This window comes from Microtus ochrogaster, chromosome 8 (assembly GCF_000317375.1).
Source record: "Microtus ochrogaster isolate Prairie Vole_2 chromosome 8, MicOch1.0, whole genome shotgun sequence".
Lineage (NCBI taxonomy): Eukaryota > Metazoa > Chordata > Mammalia > Rodentia > Cricetidae > Microtus > Microtus ochrogaster.
The window spans coordinates 71,538,389-71,559,655 of NC_022015.1; the positions used below are offsets into that span (position 1 = coordinate 71,538,389).

The following is a 21,267-nucleotide window of genomic DNA, read 5'->3' on the forward strand; positions in this document are numbered from 1 at the left end:
AGCCCTGTGCTGACTTAACCATAGCCACCGTCCTCGACGGTTACAAGCCCCCAGGCCTTCCTCCTGTGGTGCCAGCCTGCTCTGCTTTCAGCTCATCTCCTTCATTGGTTTCATTTTTTTTAAATAGATTTATCTATTTTTATTTTACGCATATGGGTGTTTTGCCTATATGTGTGTCTGGTACCTACTAGAAGAGGGTGTCAGATCCCCTGGAACTGGGGTTACAGACGGTTGTGAGCAGCCATGTGGTGCTGGGAACTGACCCTGGGTTCTCCAGAAGAGCAGCCAGTGCTCTGAACCAGCAAATTATCTTTTCAGCCACTTCACCCTCCAATCAGTTTTTTTCACTCTTTTTTAATTTTAATTTTTTTTTTGAGACAGAATCATACTGTGTAGCCCATGCTGGAACTTGCTATGTAGACAAGGCTGGCCTTGAACATACAGAGATCCACCTGCTTCTGCCTCCCAAATGTTGGGACTAAAGGTGCCACCATATCCAATTCAATCCACTTTCTAGTTCGCTGTTTACAACCCATAGCATCAACATTGCTAAAAGTCCCCAGAAAATAAAAGTAGGTCAACTCTAGAAGTCAGGCTGACTCCTGCAGAGGTAAAGGACGCACATTGGCACTGGAGGCTCCCTACGTTCTCACGTGCTCTGAGACCCCTTTCTCATTTCTGGCTGTCTTCCAGGCATCTGAAGTACCAGATGTCAGACTTCTGCACAAGGGTAGTGTCTAAGAATTTTTTCAAAACAGAAAACCAAGCATTTGACAAATCTCTTAACCATCTACGTTATTAAAATAAGTCCTCAGGGTTGGATCAAGATGGACATAATTTTCCGATACATTTTCTCAAAGCTCTCAGTGTTCGACTGATTGTGCAGCTTGCTCACTGAACTGTTAGGACACAGCCTCAGACCCAGGGATTCCTTGCACTTTAGTCTTGCAAGCTGATGTGATGTGGGAGTGATTTCTTATTAATAAAGAAACTGCCTAGACCCATTTGATAGGGCAACCCTTAGGTAGGCAGAGTAAACAGAACAGAATGCAGGAGAAAGAAGCTGAGTCAATGAGTCGCCATGATTCTCCCACTCCAGACAGACGTAGGCTAGAATCTCCCTGGTAAGCGCACCTCGTGGTGCTAAATAGATTATTAGAAATGGGTTAAGAGGCTGAAACTAAGGGGGCAACCAGTGTTTAAATGAATAGTGTCCGTGTAATTATTTCAGGGTATAAGCTAGCCATGTGGGCGGCCGGGTGCCGGGGACACAGCCCCGCCGCTCATATTACAACACTGATGGAGTTAGGCATTCTTCCTGGCACCTTGTCACGCTGCTGGAAAATGACTCACCGCAGAGAACCTGGTTCAATAAAGTCTTTACTAACCGACCTCCCACTCTGCTGGAATGAGTGTGTAATCCCAAGAGACACACACCCTGGAAGGGTGCAAGAGTCACAGCCTCCATGATTCATGTGTGCAAAGGTGGGGTCGATGTCTCCCACTTTATGTAGGTGATGGACTCGTCTGGAGTTGCCCTGTACACACTCTGAGAAGCACCGGTCGCCATCCGCGCTGGGGCCATTATAGAAACCCAAGGGTACACTTCAAAGCTTAATCATTAGTGGCTTCTGTAAGCTGTTCCAACTCCAGATGGAAGTTCACAGAAGAAACTACAGGACAGATGGGCTGTGGGAAAGCTGGGGAAATTATTGTCCAATACAGCATGGTGTCAGGGACATCCAAAAGATGCCGAACGCCACCCCTTTCTACTGGTGAACACCTGTTTCCTCCTCTGAAGAGGTGCTCTGTGTGTCAAATATAAAGATCCTGGGAAAGGTGATTCTCCAAACCCTTTATGAAGGGGAAGTCTGTGAAGGAAGAGCTTGTGTCTTTGCCTGCGGATCTGCAGCGATGCCAGCATGGGAAAGCTTAAGTGACTGGTGGACCTAATGGAAATATCTGAAATACTCATATCTGGGCCACGGTTCTGCCCGCCTAAAGGTAAACCAACCATCTCAGGCATAAACAGCTTCGGTCTCCAGTTTGTCTGAGTTTGACTCGGGAGTGGCGTGAGCCGTCCAGGTCGAGCATGGGTAACCCAGCTTCTTGGCTCTGAACAGCCTAAAGGACACTAAGAACAGCTACTATCTGAGAACCCACCACGCCACATGTGCCAGGAGCCTGCACCAATCACTGCACCGTGGGCAGCAAGGCTCAAATCCCGGCACCACACCTTAGCAATCCACCCAAATTCGACAGCTAGCAAACAGCTAACCCAGAAGCAGAGCTCAAGCCCGGGGCTGCTAGGCTCATGGTCTTACTGAAAACATTGCTGTTCTTAGATCACAGCAGTCTTTCCTCCAAACCCACTGGACCATCACTTTCCTCCTTGGTTTCATCAACACTGTCGGGAAAATTGTTAAGCGTGGAGATAGACAGAATTTTATGCTCACCACCGTAATTATAGCATGACATCTGACCCCAGGGACTTTATCACAGATTCTAGCCCCTTATCCAGTCATCAGCTGATATTTTCATAGATTGCAAAAGGAAAATATCAAAGAAATGCCCACCAAACTTGGGCATACATGTCTTAACCATAATTCATTGCTGTTATTTTTAATTTTTAAAAGTTTTATTATCTCTTTTTTTAGATACATCAAGCTCTTACTTGGTAGCTTAGGCTGGTCTTGAACTCATGGCAATCCATTTGCCTTGGTCTTCCCAGTTACAGGCATATGCCACCATACCCAGCTCTATATTTGTTTATCAATTTGTTTATTTTCTTAAATTAAGGACTTTTCCCCCTTGGCCAAAATTATAATTATTTTCTGCCCACTAAAATGTCAGTGGTTAATTTTTTCCTAAATATCATTTTTACATTAGTTATTTAAAATTTAAAGTCTCTCCATTTTCTATAATTTATTAAAACTGTCAACAAATATTTATCTAGCCAAACAGAGTCCATCAAATTCAATTCCCAGGCAAGACAAAAATTTGGCTCCAGCAGGCGAACCAGCCATGGGACAGCCTTTAACACATTTCTTCCAACAGTGCTCCTCTGACCATGGCGGGCCTGACAGCAGCATTTAGACTCCTCCCTGTTGAAGTAAGCGATCTAACCTGAACCAGAGCAGCTTCCCTGCAGTGATTGTGCATGTCCGTGTGTATATCCATCTGTCCATTCGTCCATGTGCATGTGTGTCCATCCATGTGTGTCTCCCCGTGTGTGTGTCCATGTGTGTCTGTGTATCCAGGTGTATATATTCATCTGTGTGTGTGTCAGAGTGTGTGTATGTGTGCATGTGTGCAAATGCATATGTACATGTGCATGTGTATGTGTGCTGGAGACAAGAGGTTGAGGTTAGATAAATACATATTATTTATTATGTATGTATGTGTGATACATGTGTATGCATGACACGGAACACACTGGAGGTCAGAGGACAACTTGCAGGAATCAGTTCTCTCCTTTGATCATGCAGGTTCTGGGGATCAAACTCAGGTCATCAGGATGCACACCCTCCCCTACTAAGCCGTCTTGCTGGCCTCTTCTCCGACAAGGTTTCTCACTGAACCTAGAGCTCACTGATTTGGCGAGACCATCTTCTCCCCAAGGGTTAGGGTTACAGGTGCATGCCAGCACCCTGGCAGCGCCCTGGTTTTCTATGTGGTTGTTGAGGATCTGAACTTGGGTCCTCCTGCTTGTATGACAAACACTTTACTGAGCTCTGCCTCCTATGGCTATTTTAACATTTATTATGGGTCAGTGCCTCCTAATTTAGTTTTGCTCAAATGTCATTCCAAGAACATCCAAACTGTGTGGGAAATGGGCGAGTCCTGGAACCCAAAAAGCTTAGTTTAGCCCCTCCCACTGCCGGCCCTCCCCAAACATGTTCTAAGGATGCTAATCTTGGTGATTCAAAATACAGCACAGGCATCATGAATTCAAGGACGGCTCTGGACCATACACCTGCTCAAAGGCTATGGACCACAGTCCCCACTCGAAGGGGAACAGAACACATTAATGACCATGGCAGTCAGGCGAGAAGCTCCTTTAGTTATGTCTTTAAACTTGTCTGGGGGCTGGAGAAATAGCTCAGCAGTTGAGACCACCTGCTGCTCTTACAGCAGACCAAAGTTAGATTCCCAGCTCCCCTGTCAGGAGGTTTGCAGCCCCTGCAATTCCAGATCCAGGGAATCCAACATGCTCTCCTGGCCTCTACAGACACTTATGAGAATGTATGCATGCATATGTGAATGTAAACATACATACATACATACATACATACATACATACATACACATAAGTAAATTTGGACCAAGTGTGATACATATACACAAGTAAATTTGGACCAAGTGTGGTGGTGCACACCTTTAAACCCAGCACTCGGGCAGGGGCAGGCAGATCTCTGTGAGTTCGAGGTCAGACTGATCTACGTAATGAGTTCTAGTACAGCCAGGGATACAAAGAGACCTGTCTCAGAAATGAACAAACAAACAAACAAAACAGGGCCCTTGCTTGTCCTCATTTAATTTTTTTAGACTTTGCTCCACCTTGCTCACGGTACTTAGTAGTCCTATCCAATCCAAATAGTCCAACTGGGGACAGGGGTGTGGCTCAGTAGAAGAGTGTGGGGCCTTGGTTGGATTCTCGTGTCTAGACTTGTTCCCATGTTTACATGTCATTTCTTTTATGCATAGCAGGTTACATGTCTCCACATATTTAAATACTTCCCATCCCTATTTCCTCCAAATGGTGTTCCTGTCTTATACTTAAGGCCACCTCCATCTTCTATATTTCCACCCCACAGACTTAGTTTGTAATCATCTTGAAGACTGCGCATACCTTTATTTTCTACGTGTGGATGTTTTGCTTGCATGTATATCTATGCACCATGTGTATTCCTGGTGGCTGCAGAGTCCAGAGAAAGTGAATTCCCTGGGACTAGAGTTACAAATGGTTGTGAGCTGCCATGTGTGCTGGGAAGTGAACCCAGGTCCTCTGCAAGAGCAGCTAGTGCTCTTATCCACTGAGCCATCTCTCCAGCCCTGAACATATGAAACTTAAAGCTATAAAAATAATGAAACTATTCACAAGTAGGACTTTACAGCATGTCATGTAATCCAAGTGTTCATCAGAAGATAGATAAACAAAATATTCAACCTTCTTAAAAAGGAAAAAAAATAACAGCACATACCACAGCAGGGATGAAACTTGAAGATATTATACTAAGTGAAATAGGCCAGACACAGGGACAAACACACTCAGGATTCCACTTAGATGAAGTACTCAGATCAGCCAGAACACAGAGACAGGAAGAACAGCAGTGTCCGGGGCTGGGAGAGCAAGGGAATGGCCAGGGAGCCAGTGTTAAGTGGGCACAGCTGTTCAGTTTGGGAGAACGAGCAAGTTCCAGGGGTGGGTGTGAGAGAACTAATGATACAAACTGTACACTTCACGGGTTCAAAATGGTAACACTTATGTTATATTCATTTACCACAATAAAAACCCAACATGGCTAACATAGTATAAAACATGACTGAATGTAGAAGCAAGCCTGGGAGACATTATTTTTAATAAGCAACATATAAACACTATATCCACAATCCTGAACAATCTGTTAAAAATCTGAGCTCATGAGCTGTAAACTTTCACCCCAATAGATACTGATATCAATCAGCTTAGTGAGTAATCCAGCACAGCCTCTGGGTAAAGGTCTAGACCTGGGACACACTGTGGACACAGAACATCCGTCCTCCCAGTTCTGGCCTCGAGCCTACTCTAGGCCCCAAGACAACCTCAAGCTCCAAATTCAGGCGCTTGCCTCTAGATTCTTGCTGGCTTCAACCACTGGGTTAGCAGGGATCTAAAGGCAGAGGCAGAAGCTGGTCCCCTCCCTGCTGGAATGAGGTGGTAATGTTGCCCCATGAAAGGCTACAGCCATGAGACCTTCTCCAAACAGCACTCCTGCCCCAGTCAAGTGATGATCCCATCCCTCTGCCCTGGAGCAGGGTGGCTCCCCTATTAGCCTTGGTGTAAGGTATAATCCTTTGTTATTTTCCCTAAACCTGTCCATTCTAAGTTGAACTCCTCAAATTCTCAGATGGAGTATGCTATTATGTAACAATCCTTTTGTACACTGAAACTATGTGTGACTTTCACTGACTAATAAAGAGCTCACTGGCTGAGGACTGGGGAGGATTTGGGGGGCAGAGAGAACGCTGCAAGGAAGAAGGGTGGAGTCCTGGGAATCTCGAGGAGATGCAGATGAAGGGGGAGATGAACATGCTGTGCTGAGATAAGGTACCGAGCACATGGTAGAACAGGGATAAAATATGGCTTAATTTAAGATGTAAAAGCTAGTTAGTAACAAGCCTAAGCTATCAGTAGAGTATTTATAATTAAGTCTTTGTGTAGTTATTTGGGACGGGCTGGCAGGACAGAGCTGACCAGTGGGCCTGATGAAAAACTTGGCCTACAGTAAGTTCTCTGCTTCTACTGAGCCCCAGGTGACACAGACCCAAAAGATGCCTAGAGCTTTATGCATTGAAAAAAAAAAAAGGAAGCCAAGAGTATAGGAAATTCTACTCTAAATGTAAGTGAGAGAGAGACGTCAAGGACATCAGTTTAGAAAGTTTAAAAACCATATTAGGGAGCTGGAGAGATGGCTCAGCAGTTAAGAGCATTTGCTGTTCTTGCAGAAGGACCCAGGTTTGGTTCCCAGCAGCCACATGGTGGATCACAGCTGCCTATAACTCCAGTTCCAGGAGATCCAATGCCCTCTTCTGGCTTCCAGAGGTGGCACACATGCACGTGGTACATATACACACAAGCCGGCAACACACTAGACACACAAAATTCAAAAAAACATCAACAACAAAACACTTAAAAAAAAACACTAGTGCCTGGGCCCGCCCTTATTCTCCCTCAGAACTTAGCAAGTCTATTCTCTCAGAAAGTGTGGTGACACCATCTACATCCAGAACAAATTCTCTGAAAAGGTCTCCTTGACTGAAAGGCAACAGAGTCTGCTGTTTCTCCTGCCTTTCTGGGTATGCTTTATGAAGATATTGAGATTTCCCTAGTTTTATAACTGAATTCTCCAGAAAATATGACCTCCGGGGAATGCACTTTAAAGATGTCAGGGCCTGCAGAGAGAAGTGTTCACCATCACAAGCAACAGCTCATGTCTTTCTGATAACACAGACAAGTGTGTTTTCCTCCATGTGGAAGGACGGGAGGTGTCAGAACATGAAGTCTGGAGCAGCTTCAGGAAGGAAGGAAGTGAGAGAAGCCAGGACACAGCATTTCCTCCACGGCTCTGTGCCGCTGGCAGCTGACTTTGGACGGGAGGTCAGCAGTTGCTGCCAGGCAATTCTTCAACGAAAGTACCAGAGGATGAACAGGAAGTAAATGCTAAAAACTGGGGGGACCCCTCCAGATGCCAGAGGGAGTGCCATAGGGCTTTTCCTCAGCACCACCTCCTCCCCGATCTCTAGTGGACTCTGGTTCTAGGGCCTGTGGACCCTTGAAACAAAGGAACCACACTCTGGCTTGGAGGGGATGATTTCAGAAACTAAGGGGGAAAAAATAAAGGCGTCTGCAGGAACAGCCTGCCTTAACCTTTGCCCTGCAACGGTCGTCACAGCTCAAACTTGTCCGACAAGGAAGGCAGCATTCTCAGCCTGGGGTCTGTGGCTGAGCTTCCGTCAATTATGGGAGAGCCCTTCGGTCCTCAGAGTTGTAGCAAATGCCATGCAGGAGACACCATGATCCTCCTGTAAACTATCCCGCCAGGAGCTGGAACTAAGGCTTCCACCCTCCACCCAGTGAGCTAACGTTCCCTCTCTTTCTCAGTTTAATCTCTTTTTTTAAAAAAAGAAATTGCCCATTCACCTTTACATCAGTTTTCTCTTTTTGAACAAAACCGTGTTAACAGAGGCAAGCCCCACAACTACAACATTTTAAGGCATTTATGGGGGATTTTTTTTTTCAAAAGACTTAACCCAGGAGCTCCTTAAAGTATGCTCTCAGACTGACATTTCTTAAATCATGTGTGAATCTCATTTATGAGTGAAAACCTAAAGCCCACTGACTCATCACTAGATAAATGGGACATGTCCGAGGTGGGCAGCTTAACAACACCTTAAGATCCAGAGCCCCACCGCAGTGCCCGTGTCACAGAATCTATACGATAGCGGTTGCACAAGTCGAGATTGGGTGCAAGTTTAGAGTGAAGCTCGAGGGTGCGGCTGCAGATAGCAGCAGGGTGAGCAGTGGAAGCAGGCAGCCCAGAGGCGCTCTCAGGAGGGGCAGAGAATATCCGCCCACACGGCTCCAAGCAAGGAGTCACCTGCTAGAGATCCGGGAGATTGTGTTTCTTTTCTTATCTACTGGTTCGAGTAGGAGCTTGCCTTTCAGCCTCAGAAGATTTATAAAGACACAGGAATTCTTTTATCCCCAGCCTATTTTAGCCTGCAAAGTATTCTTGATGTTTTGAAAGAAAAAAAAATCAAGAAAGGGATTAAGAAAACTGAAGATTCGGAGAGAAAGAATGTGGAGAAAACTGGCTGGCTGGAGTTAAGAATATCAGCATCTATTCCCAGGATGGGGAATCTGGGTCATTTTAAAGACTGTCAGTAACCGAGCACCATGGAAAACAGGCTTGTAGCTTTACACACAACAAAAATGACCACGGTCTCTTAGAGAAGAAGTCAACACATTAGACAGGAGTTCCTTTTCACGGTGCACAAGAGAAAACACCAAGATGCAAGTGACTTAGATGGTTGAAAAGGACTTAATGTCCTAACACAGATGGCCAGGCCTTCCCTTCCCCAAATACGAAGGACCACACCTCGTGGGGAACCGCATGGAAAAGTGAAAGAGCAAAGCTTGTAATTTCAGTCTCAGCTCTCACTCACTCTTTGCAATTTCCATTTAAGCTTTGGTAATTAGTAATAACTGAATAAAACACACCAGGAGTTAACGATTTTCAGTCTGATTTGGTAAGGGTGCCGCTCCCCATAAGCATAAGGAAGGAGAAAGGGTTGCAATTACTTTAAGCTAAGCTGAAGTTTTGTAGCAAAGGGAGTAATATAACCCTCTGATAGAGCCCCGCAAGGTCAGGCAGCACGAGGATGGCTAATGGACAGCACTGCACGTGACGTCACAGGGCCTGGAGGAGGAGCAGCAAAGTCAGCAGAGACGGGGCAGGCATGGTGGCATGTGCTTTGTGAGTTCAAATACAGCCTGGTATACATAGTGAATTCCAGAGCAGCTAAGGCTACATAGTGAGACTCTGCCTCAACCCACCCATTCCCCACCAAAAAAAGAGAAAAAAAAAAAAGGAAAAAGGAAAAGGAAGACAAATCTAACCCTTCTAGGAGATGAGGCAATTCAAAGTGGAAGCAGTCAGGGTCACCTCACACATATGGAAATTTGAAAGTTACTTACACTACACAATATGTAAGAAGTCGACGAATCTGGGGATTCATTATTTTTTTGTAAGTTTTTTAAGCCTTTGTTTTTATTTCACATGTTTAAGTGTCTAGCCTGCTTATGTCTGTGCATCACACGCATGCAGTGCCCTCGGAGGCCAGAAGAGAGCGTCAGGTCCCTTGGGACTGGAATTACAAACTGTTGTGAGCCACCAGGCTGGTGCTGGGAGTCTAACCCAGAGCTTCTGGGAGGGAAGGGCAGTGCTCTTAACTGCTAAGCCATCTTTCCAGCTACCATATTATTTTAATAGCACTTGGGATAAGATCAAGCTAGAAAGAAATAGGGAAAGATTTAAATCACAGATTGCCACGACAGAGAGCAAAACCTGGGCTTTAGTTATGGTACAGATACTAATGGTAATGTCTGGCAGTTGACATAGACTGAAAAGCTAATTGACTTACAAATAGCAAAAACATATAATCACTGGGCAACGAATGAACTGTGTCCTAGAGCAGTGGTTCTCAACCTTCCTAGCTGAGCCCTTCAGTACAGCTCCTCATGTTGTGCTGACCCCAACCATAAACTTATTCTTGTTGCTACTTCCTGAGTTTTGCTACTGTTATGAATCATAATGTAAATGTCTATATTTTCTGATGGTCTTAGGTGACCCCTGTGGAAGGGTCATTGGACCTCCAGGTAGAGAACCACTGACCTAGAGACTCCAGAGATCTGTTTTGGGCCACCTAGCACTATGATTCTTGCTCAGACACGGGGGTCAGAGGTCATTGTTTTGTTCTGTCGTTCTCCACACCATTTTGCTTTGCTTTCACAACGATAAGTAAGGCTAGATAGATCACTCAGAGGTTAACAGCACCAGCTCATAACAGTTCTTAACTCAGTTCTAGGGATCCATCACCCTCTTCTGACCTCCAAAGGCACAAGCATGCAGGCAATGCACACACACACCTGTATGAAGGCAATATTCTCTCACACACAGAGGCAACAAATAAATCTTCCAAGAAAACTTTAAAAGATAAAAAATAATAAATGGTTGAAGCTTAGCAATGCTTTTCTGTCTCCACTGAGATGAGCACCTGCCCTCCCTTATCCTGGTAATGCTACCAGTAGTGACATTTTCTAACGCCAAACTTTTGAATTCTTGGGTTGGATGCTAGCTAGCCCTTTTTAAACTGAAAGTTTTGAGTTGCAACTATTTAGTTAGAGATTTCTATACTATGCTCCCAACTATAACTATATATAACTATAAGATATCGAAAACTCAATTCTCCCCCTTCCTCCCACAATACCGGGATGTACATGCGAGACCCGCACTGCCACTGAGCTACCTCCCCAGTCTATAAGCCTCTTCTCTGACCCGGTCAGACTTAACAAGTGAGAGCCTGCCTAGCCTCAGAAAGTGAACCAGGAACTCTCTCTCTTTCCCCTTCCTCCCCCTCTGCAGGCCCTTTCTCCTCTCCCTCTGGCTCCTCCCCTCTTGTTCTGGCCCCTGGCAAACACTATTCTACTTTCTGCACAGATCTGTCCCTTCTGGATGTTTCGGATTCTACTGAACTCATACAGTATGAGGTCTCAGCACGGTGTTTCCAGGCCGCCCTGTCATTTTCAAGTAGAAACTCTCAGTTCAAGGCACATGGAACCATTACGCAGAGACTACAGAGCCAGGCCAGCTGGATATGTATCCAGGCTCCATCCCTCGCTAGACTTTCAGGATTTAAAACACACAGCTCAACTTTTCTGCATCCTGACTTCTCCACATGTATGACAGTTTACTGTAGTGACACTTAAATGAATTCATATATGTGAAGAATTCAGACAGCACCTGTACAGATAGGATTATCTGCACCGCAGAGAGCCAATTCTGGGATGCTATTTTCAACATCAATTTTTTTTAAATACACTTGCTCTATAGACCAGGTTGGCCTCAAACTCACAAAGATTCGCCTGCCTCTGCCTCCTTAGCGCTGGGATTAAAGGCGTGCACCACCATACCTTTTTCATAGCACTGAGGTGTTACAAGGTTTTAAAATGAAAGATTCTGGGGCTGAAGAGGCAGCTCAGTGAGTAAGAGCACTGGCTTGTTGTCAAAGGACCTGGGTGCCAGCGTCCGTGCGAGCATCCACAGGCAGGCAGTCACAACCATTTTAACTGGAGTCCTGTGGGATTCAGTGTTCTCTTCTGGCTTTCTTGGGTACTGAATTCATATAAAGTAAAAATAAAGAAAATAAGACAAAGCTTTAAAATAAAATTAGAGATCCTAAGGAAGAGGAATAGGGGAATGAGCTAATAAGTGTTAGGTTCCTTTGGGGGAGTGAAAATGTTCTGGAGTTAATGACGACAGTGCTGGGAACACACTGAAAGTCACCAGCTCATATACTGACTGGGATGTCTTAAGATAGATGATTATTTTAATTTTAAAGAGTTAGTATCTCTTTTACTTCAGAAATCTCAATACTTTACTCAAAATGGCAAAGGCTTACATGAATGCTCTACCTTGGAAAATGGCAGACACATTAACAGCTTAATCAGTACTACCCCTGAAGCTTTACCTGAATTCATATTTTAATAAGCATTCTATTCTTGCAACTTCTGTCTGCTCTAGGATGGAAACAAGGGCAGCGCGGTGTTACCTGCACGTTCACCAGGTGGGAGAACATCAAAGAACAATTTGTTGGGCCAGTGAGGTATCAGCAGGTAAAGGCACTCAGCTGGTGACCTGAGTTCAATCCCTGGAGCTCATGTGGTGGGAGAGAACTGACTCCTGCAAATTTTCTTCTGACCTCCACATATGTGCTATAGCAAGACACACATACACGCAGTCATGTACATATAAATAAGTATTCTTAAAAGAAGTTTATGTGTGTGTGTGTTGCTGAATACTGACCCCAGAGCCTGATGCATTCTATGCACATGCTCTATCCAGAAATAATGAGCAAATTTAAAATGGGAAATCATATTTACTATTAGATTGAATAAATAAATAAATAAATAAATAAATAAATAAATAAATAACAGGATCTGACCCTTAAGTGAGACATCATTAGTTTCAATTTCCTCCTCCTTTTTCGTATGTGTGTGTGTGTTTTAGACAAGTCTTTTGTATCCCAGGCTGACCTTGAACTCACTATGTAGCTACAGATGGCCTGGCTCCACCTCCTAAGCGCTGAGATTATTGGCATGTACCTGCCAGTTCTGCCATGATTGGCCACAGCACCTGGTACATGTGATGCGATATAAACCAGGGCTCCACGCGTGCTAGACAAACTCACAACAAAGTGAGCAACACCCCCAACCGTAGCTTCAATCTCTAGCTCTGTGACCTCAGAAAAGTCAATAGGCAATTCCTCGGAATGTTAGTTTCTTCATCTGTAAATTAAGATAATAGTCGTCTACTTCACAGTGTAAAACAGGGATTAAATCTGAAATGTCACTAAACATCTGGAACACCTCCTAACAAAAGGCAGACACTCAGAAAATGCTGGCTGGTCATGTGTCAGGAGAAGAGTAGGGGCTAGAGGTGCTTGCTGTGATGGTGCCAATCATGGGGGAGGGGGAGAGACAGAGGCGGAGGACCATCACCACCCAGACTAATCGCAGCATAAATAACACAGTCAAGGCAGCGTTTCTGGGCGGAGCTAACTTCTCTAAATTGCAATTGTGTACTTGAGAAGAGGGAGAAACGTGACTCTGTGGGTACTGATCATGGGGAAAGAGCAGAGGACATCCCTTTCTACCAGGAGTAGGCGAGCTGTGTGTTCATAATAGCCACAGGCTTTGGCAGTCACAAAGGAGATCCCTATGTGTGGGTCCAAGAAAGCCTTTGCCAAATACCTTCTGGGGATAAAAGGAGGATATGAAATTAATTTGTTTACTTACATAAAAAATGCCCTGTACTTCTAGGAAAGAACATTAGCTCTGCCGTTAAATCATCAAACACAGCCATCTGCCTCCACCTGTCTTTTCTGAGGATCCTGCACGCTGCCTCCAAATCTCATCTCCCTCTGCCTTGCTCCTCACACTGTGGCTAGGAAACCGCAAACCCACACACTTCTCTAGGCCTGGGTTTCTTCCAGCCGCCACCTGCAGTAAAACTCCCCCGCTGGGCAGACACACCTTGTTAAGACCTAGTTCCCACCACAGGTTTGGCCTCATCTCCTGCCCTCCTCCTAATCATGCACCCCAGTGTCAGGCAAACCAAATGCCATCCAGTACTCTAAGGCCCCACGTACCTGTGCACCTGCTTGGCCCTCTGCCCAAGCGAAAACAACACAGGCAGATAAATAAGACACAGCAAAGCAACTGTCTTCACTGCACAGCAAGAATGCAACACAAGGTCAGGCGGAGGTGGCGCATGCCTTTAATCTCAGCACTCAGGAAGGCAGAAGCAGGCGGATCTCTGTGAGTTCGAGATCACCCCAGTCTACAGAGTGAGTCCCAGGACAGCCAAGACAGCCAAAGCTACAGAGAAACCCTGTCTCAAAAAACAAAACAAAAGACTGTAATTCAGCATTATAGTCAGACTACCAGCCTGCAACCGCAGGTGGCCTTCACCTCTGTCACCACCTTTTGTATGCATTGATGCTTCCTTTGGTTAGGCATAAATAATGAGTATTTTTTTAATTTTTTGACTTTGATTTTTAGAGTTTTTTTTTGAGAAAAGATTTTACAGTGTACTTCATGCTAGCCAGAAACTCACTGTGTAGCCCAAGCTGGCCTCAAACTTGTGGCAATCCTCCTGCCTCAGTCTCCCAAGTCTTATGATTACAGTGTGCCCCCATGCCGACCTGAAGCACTTCTTATTTTTCTCTCATCATTGCAAAGGGAGACAACGTGAGGCCGCAGGGCTGCAGGTCGCCCTGATTAACATCTGCCCTACAAAAAGCTAATTTTAATTTTAAGCATTTCAAGTCATAATAAGAGATAACTGACCCAGTTTGAATTTCCTCTATGGAATATAAGAATAAACTTTGAGGATATTGGTCAAATTCACTTGGAAGCTTCTCAGTGATTTACCGTTAACTAATTCTTTAATAAAAGCAAACCTATTACTAGTATGACCGGTCTCCTTAGGGCTCTAAGCAGTTCACTGAATGTCCTTCTCTGTGTCTTAGTTTATTAACTATTTGACCTTAAGACTAACTGTGACACTATCTAAAATACTGACACTGTGTAACTGGAGGTTTCTCTCCCACCCACCAGTTCCTGAATAACCACTCAGGCTTAATATTAATTACAAACTGTTCATCCTACCAGCTCAGGATTATTATTAACAAGCCCTTACCATTTAAATTAAGCCTTCTCTACTGATCTGTATATCACCACGTGCCCCACAGCTTACCAGTAATGCTTTGGCATCTTACTCCTTCAGCAGCTGCTGGCATCTCCCAGACTCTGCCCCCTTTCTCCTATATCTTTGCTTGGATTTCCCACCTGACCCTATTCTGCTTGGCTATTGGCCAAATCGGCGTCTTTATTCACAGCATACAGAGGGGCATCACACATCAAAACTGATATATTTTCTTCTTAGAACCTTTGAATCAACGACAGATCAAACTTCAACAGCATTCATGTGTGCTACTTGAACACTGGTTTGCTAACCTACAGAAGCATCAGAAGCACCAGGTGATGGAAGGCAAAGGCAACAAAGCCCCCAAAGTAAAGGAAGAAAGGAAAGGAACCTGGAAGTCCACAGTGATCTAGATACAAGAGTTACTGACTCCAGACACCGGCAGCCAGAACCTGGGGTACTAAAATCTGTGGGTTCAGAATCTTCTGTATTAGCATCATGACACCCAGTCCTGAGAGCTGCTGAGTCTCTAGGACCACAACAGGCGCCTGTAGAGTACGGTTCCAAAGCAAACTCACTCTCTCCTCACTACCCCTCCAGGGGTCCTCAGGGTTTTCCCATAACAGATCGATACTGTTAGATGACATGCCAACAAGGTCCTGCCACTGAGCTTGGGAATCCTTAAAGTAACACACAGTCCCTAAAGAAGAAAGCTAGAGGCCCCCACCCCACCCTCCACCCCCAGCACTAGGGAACAGGGAAACTTCCCTGCCAGATAGTTGCAAAATCCTTTCAAGGCACAATGTGTTGATATGGAAATGGCTGGCTATAGATAATGTCACTCTCTGACACCTGGAACACTCTAGAAGACTCCTCAGAAATGACCTCAGGGCGAGACCAAATTATATGGGCCAGTGAATTCTATGTATAGTGAGTGATTGAGCAATTTGGAACCTTTTGCAATGGCCATCAGATGAAAGGGTAAGTTGTAAGCTAACTCACTATAGAAACTAGAGTGAAATTGAGCCAACCAAGCTCTTAAAAAAAATCCATATTGTAGGAAACATTAGGACAAATGGCCAGTTTCTTCAACAAACAGATTATAAGCAAAATATTTTAATTTAAATTTAGAACAAACAAATTAAAGACTGCTTAAGAAATGGATGAATTACAAACTCTGTCATTTTCTTGGATCTGTCTTTTTAAATAAATTATTTAAGAAAATAATGGTGCTAGGGAAATGGCTCAGTTAGGCTATACAAGACTGATGACCTCCAGAAGCCACCCAAAAGCTGGTCTCAGTGGTACACACATCTGTATCCCAGCATGTCCCAACAGGGGTGTATATCTGCATCTTAGTGTGTCCCAATAGGAAGGCAGCAGTGTGTATCTGAATTCCAGCATGTCCCAACAGGGAGGCAGCAGTGTGTATCTGCATTCCAGCATGTCCCAACAGGGAGGCAGAGGCAGAGACAGGACCATCTCCAGAAGCTGGCAGCACAGTGAGAGCCTGGTTTATGCAATGGCAAGAAGACTCTGTCTTGAGCAAGATAGAAGGGCAAGGGCCAGCACCTGAAGGTTGTTGTCGGACCTCCACAAGTGCACTGTGGTACATGTGAACCCACAAGAGACACACATAAGCAAATAAACACATATATTAAATTAACTAATTTAAAAGTTGAAGGTGTATTTCTGAAATCCTAGCACTTGGGACCCCGAGACAGGACCACCATGAGTTTGAGGTTAGCCCTCGTTGGCCTTGGTGCACCACAGCAAACAGCAGGGTCTATGCAGATAAACTAATCCAAATTTTTAGGGCAGAGATCTGTTTCAGTCAGCAACAGAACTTTACAGAAGGTTCCTTATCATATACATCGAGTGTCTCTACCTTAAACAGGGCTAAAGCATCACCTTCCACATAATCATCCTGAATATTAATTGAGCTGAGCATTTTTGGAACTGGCTAACAAGCTCACTGCTGGATATTATATTAACTATCATATCATGTCATCACATCATATTGGAGATAAGGTCTCCCCCATAAATCAGGCTGGCCTTGAACTTGCAACCCTCCTTACAAGTGTGCACCACCATCGGTTCTAGCTTCCCTTCGTTTGAATTTGGACAGCTAATGAAACTGTAAATTGGACAGACGACATACCAATAACTAGAATAAGACTCGTACTGCCACATGTACTGTTACAAGAGAGAAAGAGACCTGTCGACTGGGAGAAAGTGAAGAGACAGAAGGACATGCGTATACAGGAGCAGCTTTGGATCAGGCCAGGGCAGCAGGGCTTGGGAACTGACTGAGTAGCTGGAGTGCTGGGCACTAGGCAGGGGCCATGGCCTGGGGACAGCATTATCACGACCTTGCAGCAGCTGACTGCTAACATCCCACACCACGCTGTGAATGTGACTTCTGGCACAACAGCCCAGAGTGAGATCCAGAATAATACTTATTGTTAGAAACAACAGAAAAGGTGAAAAAAAGTGTCTAGTTTACTAGGCATGGGAGGAGAGAACAAACCAGAAAGAGGAGGTCATGGGGCGTGAGGCTGGGGAGTGAAGTACAGCTCGGCACTTCCATTGCAACTTTTTCTGCTGATGGGGCAGGCTCATTCACGCTAAAAGAATCAAGTCATGAGAAAAATGCCCAGCGTGCACGCGGCCAGGACCCGTGGCTGAACGTCAGCACCAGCCATTCTCTCCCGGTCCCTCTCCCATCACAAATCCTTATTCTGCTTTCAGGAAAAGGCAGCATGCTCTTCCTGCCCCCAGCAGAGGCTGGCACAATGGCAGTGTCTCTCTGGGTGGATGGTGTGCCTGACCCTCTTCACATTCTCAGGGAGCAATGAAATCCCACTACCCCACCCTCACCTTAGAAGGAGGCTGAGAACTGTCATTTCTCATCCTGTGGGTTTCCTGTCTCTGGGTCACAAGATAGATTCACTTGTAGGGGCATAGTGACAGAGGTGCTTGGGATAACTTGACAGAAAAAAAAAATCTTGTCTTTGTAGGGCGCTCTCTCTCTCTCTCTCTCTCTCTCTCTCTCTCTCTCTCTCTCTCTCTCTCTCTCTCTCTCTCTCTCTCTCTGGGATTCCAGAAAGAGGCAAGGGTTAATGCGAACTGGAAACAAACACTCCAGCAAATCAGGAGAAAGGGATGATCATGAGGAGGAAGCGCCCTTGTGTGGAATTGAACTTGCTGACGACAGGAATGCTAACTAGGAGTTTGCTCACTCCCCGCTTGTTACATGCCCATATAGGACAGCCCACAAGACCGGGATTAGGGAAACAAAATGACTATGTGGAGGTTTATTTTGGAGTCGAAAGAAAACAAAAGCCAAGTGTGTGATACTGTATACCTATAGTCCCAGAACTTGGAGGCTGAGGCAGGAGGATACTTGCGAGTTCCAGGCCAGCCTGGTCTACATAGCAAGTCCAGCAGGCCAAAGACCAGGACTACACACTGAGACCCTGACTTTAAATGAAAATGTGATGTGAAGAAAGAAGAATCAGGGACTGAATTGATGCTAAAGGGTAAAAATCACCAAAGTGGTACCCTCTGCTCCCAGATTTGGGACCCGCTCTGTCGGGCTCTAGACCACGGATGCTCCATGTTCAACTACAATGTTGAGCTTGGTGTACAGTGCATGGTGGCTCCCCTGGGCTCAGTCAGGAGACCCACAGGCTTCTCTCCCCATACCTAAAGCTAATCATAGCCTGCTACCCTCCTTGATCCTTCCTAGGGGACCAAGATGAGATCACGGTGAGCTCAGATTATCCCTGAAAAAGAGGAAGGCACTGAAACCCTGGTTTAAGCACATCCCCTCCTCCACAACCAGATGGGAGTGAAATAAAGCCTTTAAGAGGTTGGCACCAAAGCCAGGATTATAAGTTTGCTTTTCTATATTTTACAAACTCTCTGTGTTTAATACATACAGTTTTTTTATAATGGGGGGATACTGATCTGAAGTGGGAGAGAAGGGACAATGGTAGCTAACGGCCCAGCAATCCACCAACAAGCATAACTGTCACTGGGGAGCTATCTACGTCTCTACCTGCTAAATAACTGCAGTTTTCTCTTGAAATACCCTGAAGATTTACACCAGGAGTAGAAACTGACCCAGAGCAAGGGAACTGGTTTTTCGTGTCTTTATTGACGATCACACTGACCAGTACAGCTGCAATGGTCACCATGACCCTTCCTCCTTCACACAGCCTTTTCAGTTCTGACTCTCCACATCAGAAGGAAAAGTGAGAGCTCACTGGGAAACAAGTTTACGTTAGACTCTTGGGATTTGACCATAAATTAACGGATGTAGAGTGCGGAAATATTGAAGCCTCTTATTTATGTCCTGCTAGTAACAACTTAGCCATAACGCGTCAGATTTGGGTTTGCAGCTGGAGTGGAGCCATCTTATTTCCTGGAGGAAAAATCTGGCAAAGTTTTCCATAAGGTTTAATCTATCTATCCAGCCATCCTTGATAGAAAAGCAGGAGGAAACACCTGCTCCTGATAAAGGGCACACATATGAACAGAACCCTTTATCCCAGCACTGGGAGGCAGAAGCAGGTGGATCTCAGTGAGTCTGAGGCCAGCCTGGTCCATATAGAGCTCCAGAGCAGCCAAGGCGACATAGCGAGACCCCCGTCTAAAACAAAACCAAACCTACCAAATATTAAACAAATGAAAAACTGCCATGCAAAGTGGGAAAAATTTAGGCTCACTCTTTTCAGCCTCTCAAGGACGCATCTGGCAGAACATTCTGACGTGGTCCTGGAAGCCCTGGCCAACGCTATAAGAAAAGAGAAAGAAATAAGGCACACAGACGGGGAAGAAGCTACACAACCACCACTGTTTCAAGGATATGATTAACTACCGTGGGGGGGGGGGGCGGAGCTAGAAGACAAAATGAATGACACCCTGAGGCGAGGCTGCCATGCACAAGGTCTGTTTAGAATAATCAGGACACACAGGGTCTACAGACTCTGATCCCATGGCAACACCTTCCTCTGCTGCTGAGCACAGGAGTGGATTATTTTATTACTGTTACTGTTACTAGTTTTGAAACGCCGTTGGTAGACTCTGTCAAGCACTCACTGTACTGTGCTGATGGGTTCCCTGCAGAGGCTTCATGGCACCTCGAGGGGCTTTTGAAGGCACAGCATTCTTTGGTCAGATTGCACCAAGCCTGACTAGGACTATATTCATGTTAATATACAATTTGTACCAATTTAAAGACATTTCAACTAGAGTTTTGATGAAATCCTTTAACCTTCTTTTCACAAAAGATTGACAATGCATAGTGTATGGGACACTATTGAAATTTTTAAGAAAATACAGAATTGTCTACAGTAGCATCATCCTAAATCTGAGTGGGAAAGCTAAGCAGGGTTGAGTATGGTTAGTACTTGGGTGGGAGACATTCTGGGTGCTGCTGGTTTAAAAAAGAAAGAAAGAAAGAAAATACAAAACTGAGAAATACCAATTTCCTAATTTGTATATTTTGTAGCCCCACAAAGTAGGCCAAGGTTAAGTAATAAAAAAAGGATATTGCTCCTAATAAAAACACTTGCAAGCTTTCCTACAGAAATTCATTCATGTTTCAGAACAGCAGAGCCAGAATTTAGTAGCTGGCACAAAAAAAAAATGAGAGAAAAAGCCATGTTAGGCATCTTAAACTACAGATTGCCATCTAGAAAATAAGAAATATGATTCACTATAGGATCAAAACATAAAGTCTCAAGAACGCCCTTCTAGGGTTTCATGAAGGAGTTTCCATAATGAAGGGCTGAGGACAGCTCGGCAGTAGAGCGCTTGCCTAGCATGCCCGAGGCCTTGAGTTTGGCCCAAGGTGCTGATGTACCTAGAGGTGAAAACTTGAAGGAGACTGTGCCCAGCTCAAAAGGATGAGGGAAACGTGACATGCAGAGGGCGTCATGAAGCAACGGCCGGACGCTAACACTGGGTTGTTCCAGAGAAGCAGCATACAGGAGCTCCTGGTACTATTGTTAGAACTCTTCTGTCAGTTTTAAATTAATTCCAAGGTCTAAAAAAATGCTAGAAAAATAAGGTAAGTGGAAAAACATTTACATTCTTTCAGTAGAACACGTCGCCATTAAGAAAATATCGAGCCTATTCAAATAATTTACACATTTAATATAATCCCAATAAAAATATCTCAAAATATAATTTCTGAGTAACTTAATGAATGTGCTCCAAATTTATAAGGAAAAGTAAACTTTGGTCCAGGAACAGTTACATAAACCTTAAAATGAATGAGTCGCTGTGCTGGCCATCAGAAAATGACTATGACATCATTATAGTAAAAAGCGGAGCAAAAAAACCCGGAGCAAGAACTACAGACCAGTGGGATGAAACACGCGTGGAACTACAGACCAGTGGGATGAAACACGCGTGGAACTACAGACCAGTGGGATGAAACACGCGTGGAACTACTGACCAGTGGGATGAAACACGTGGAACTACAGACCAGTGGGATGAAACACGC

The 21,267-nt window shown here is 44.8% G+C and overlaps 1 protein-coding gene across 2 annotated transcripts in view; it reads right to left on the bottom strand.

Annotated features, from left to right (window-relative positions):
- Dnmbp (dynamin binding protein) overlaps positions 1–21,267 on the bottom strand; it is a 100,493-nt gene that overhangs the window by 72,576 nt on the left and 6,650 nt on the right. Inside the window, exon 2 of one of the 2 annotated variants that reach the window (XM_013348204.2) lies at positions 19,484–19,551. The exons of the other annotated variant lie outside the window; for it this stretch is intronic. The gene's annotated coding sequence lies outside the window, so the exon portion shown is untranslated. The remainder of the gene's footprint in view (positions 1–19,483; positions 19,552–21,267) is intronic. 2 annotated transcript variants of the gene reach the window in all.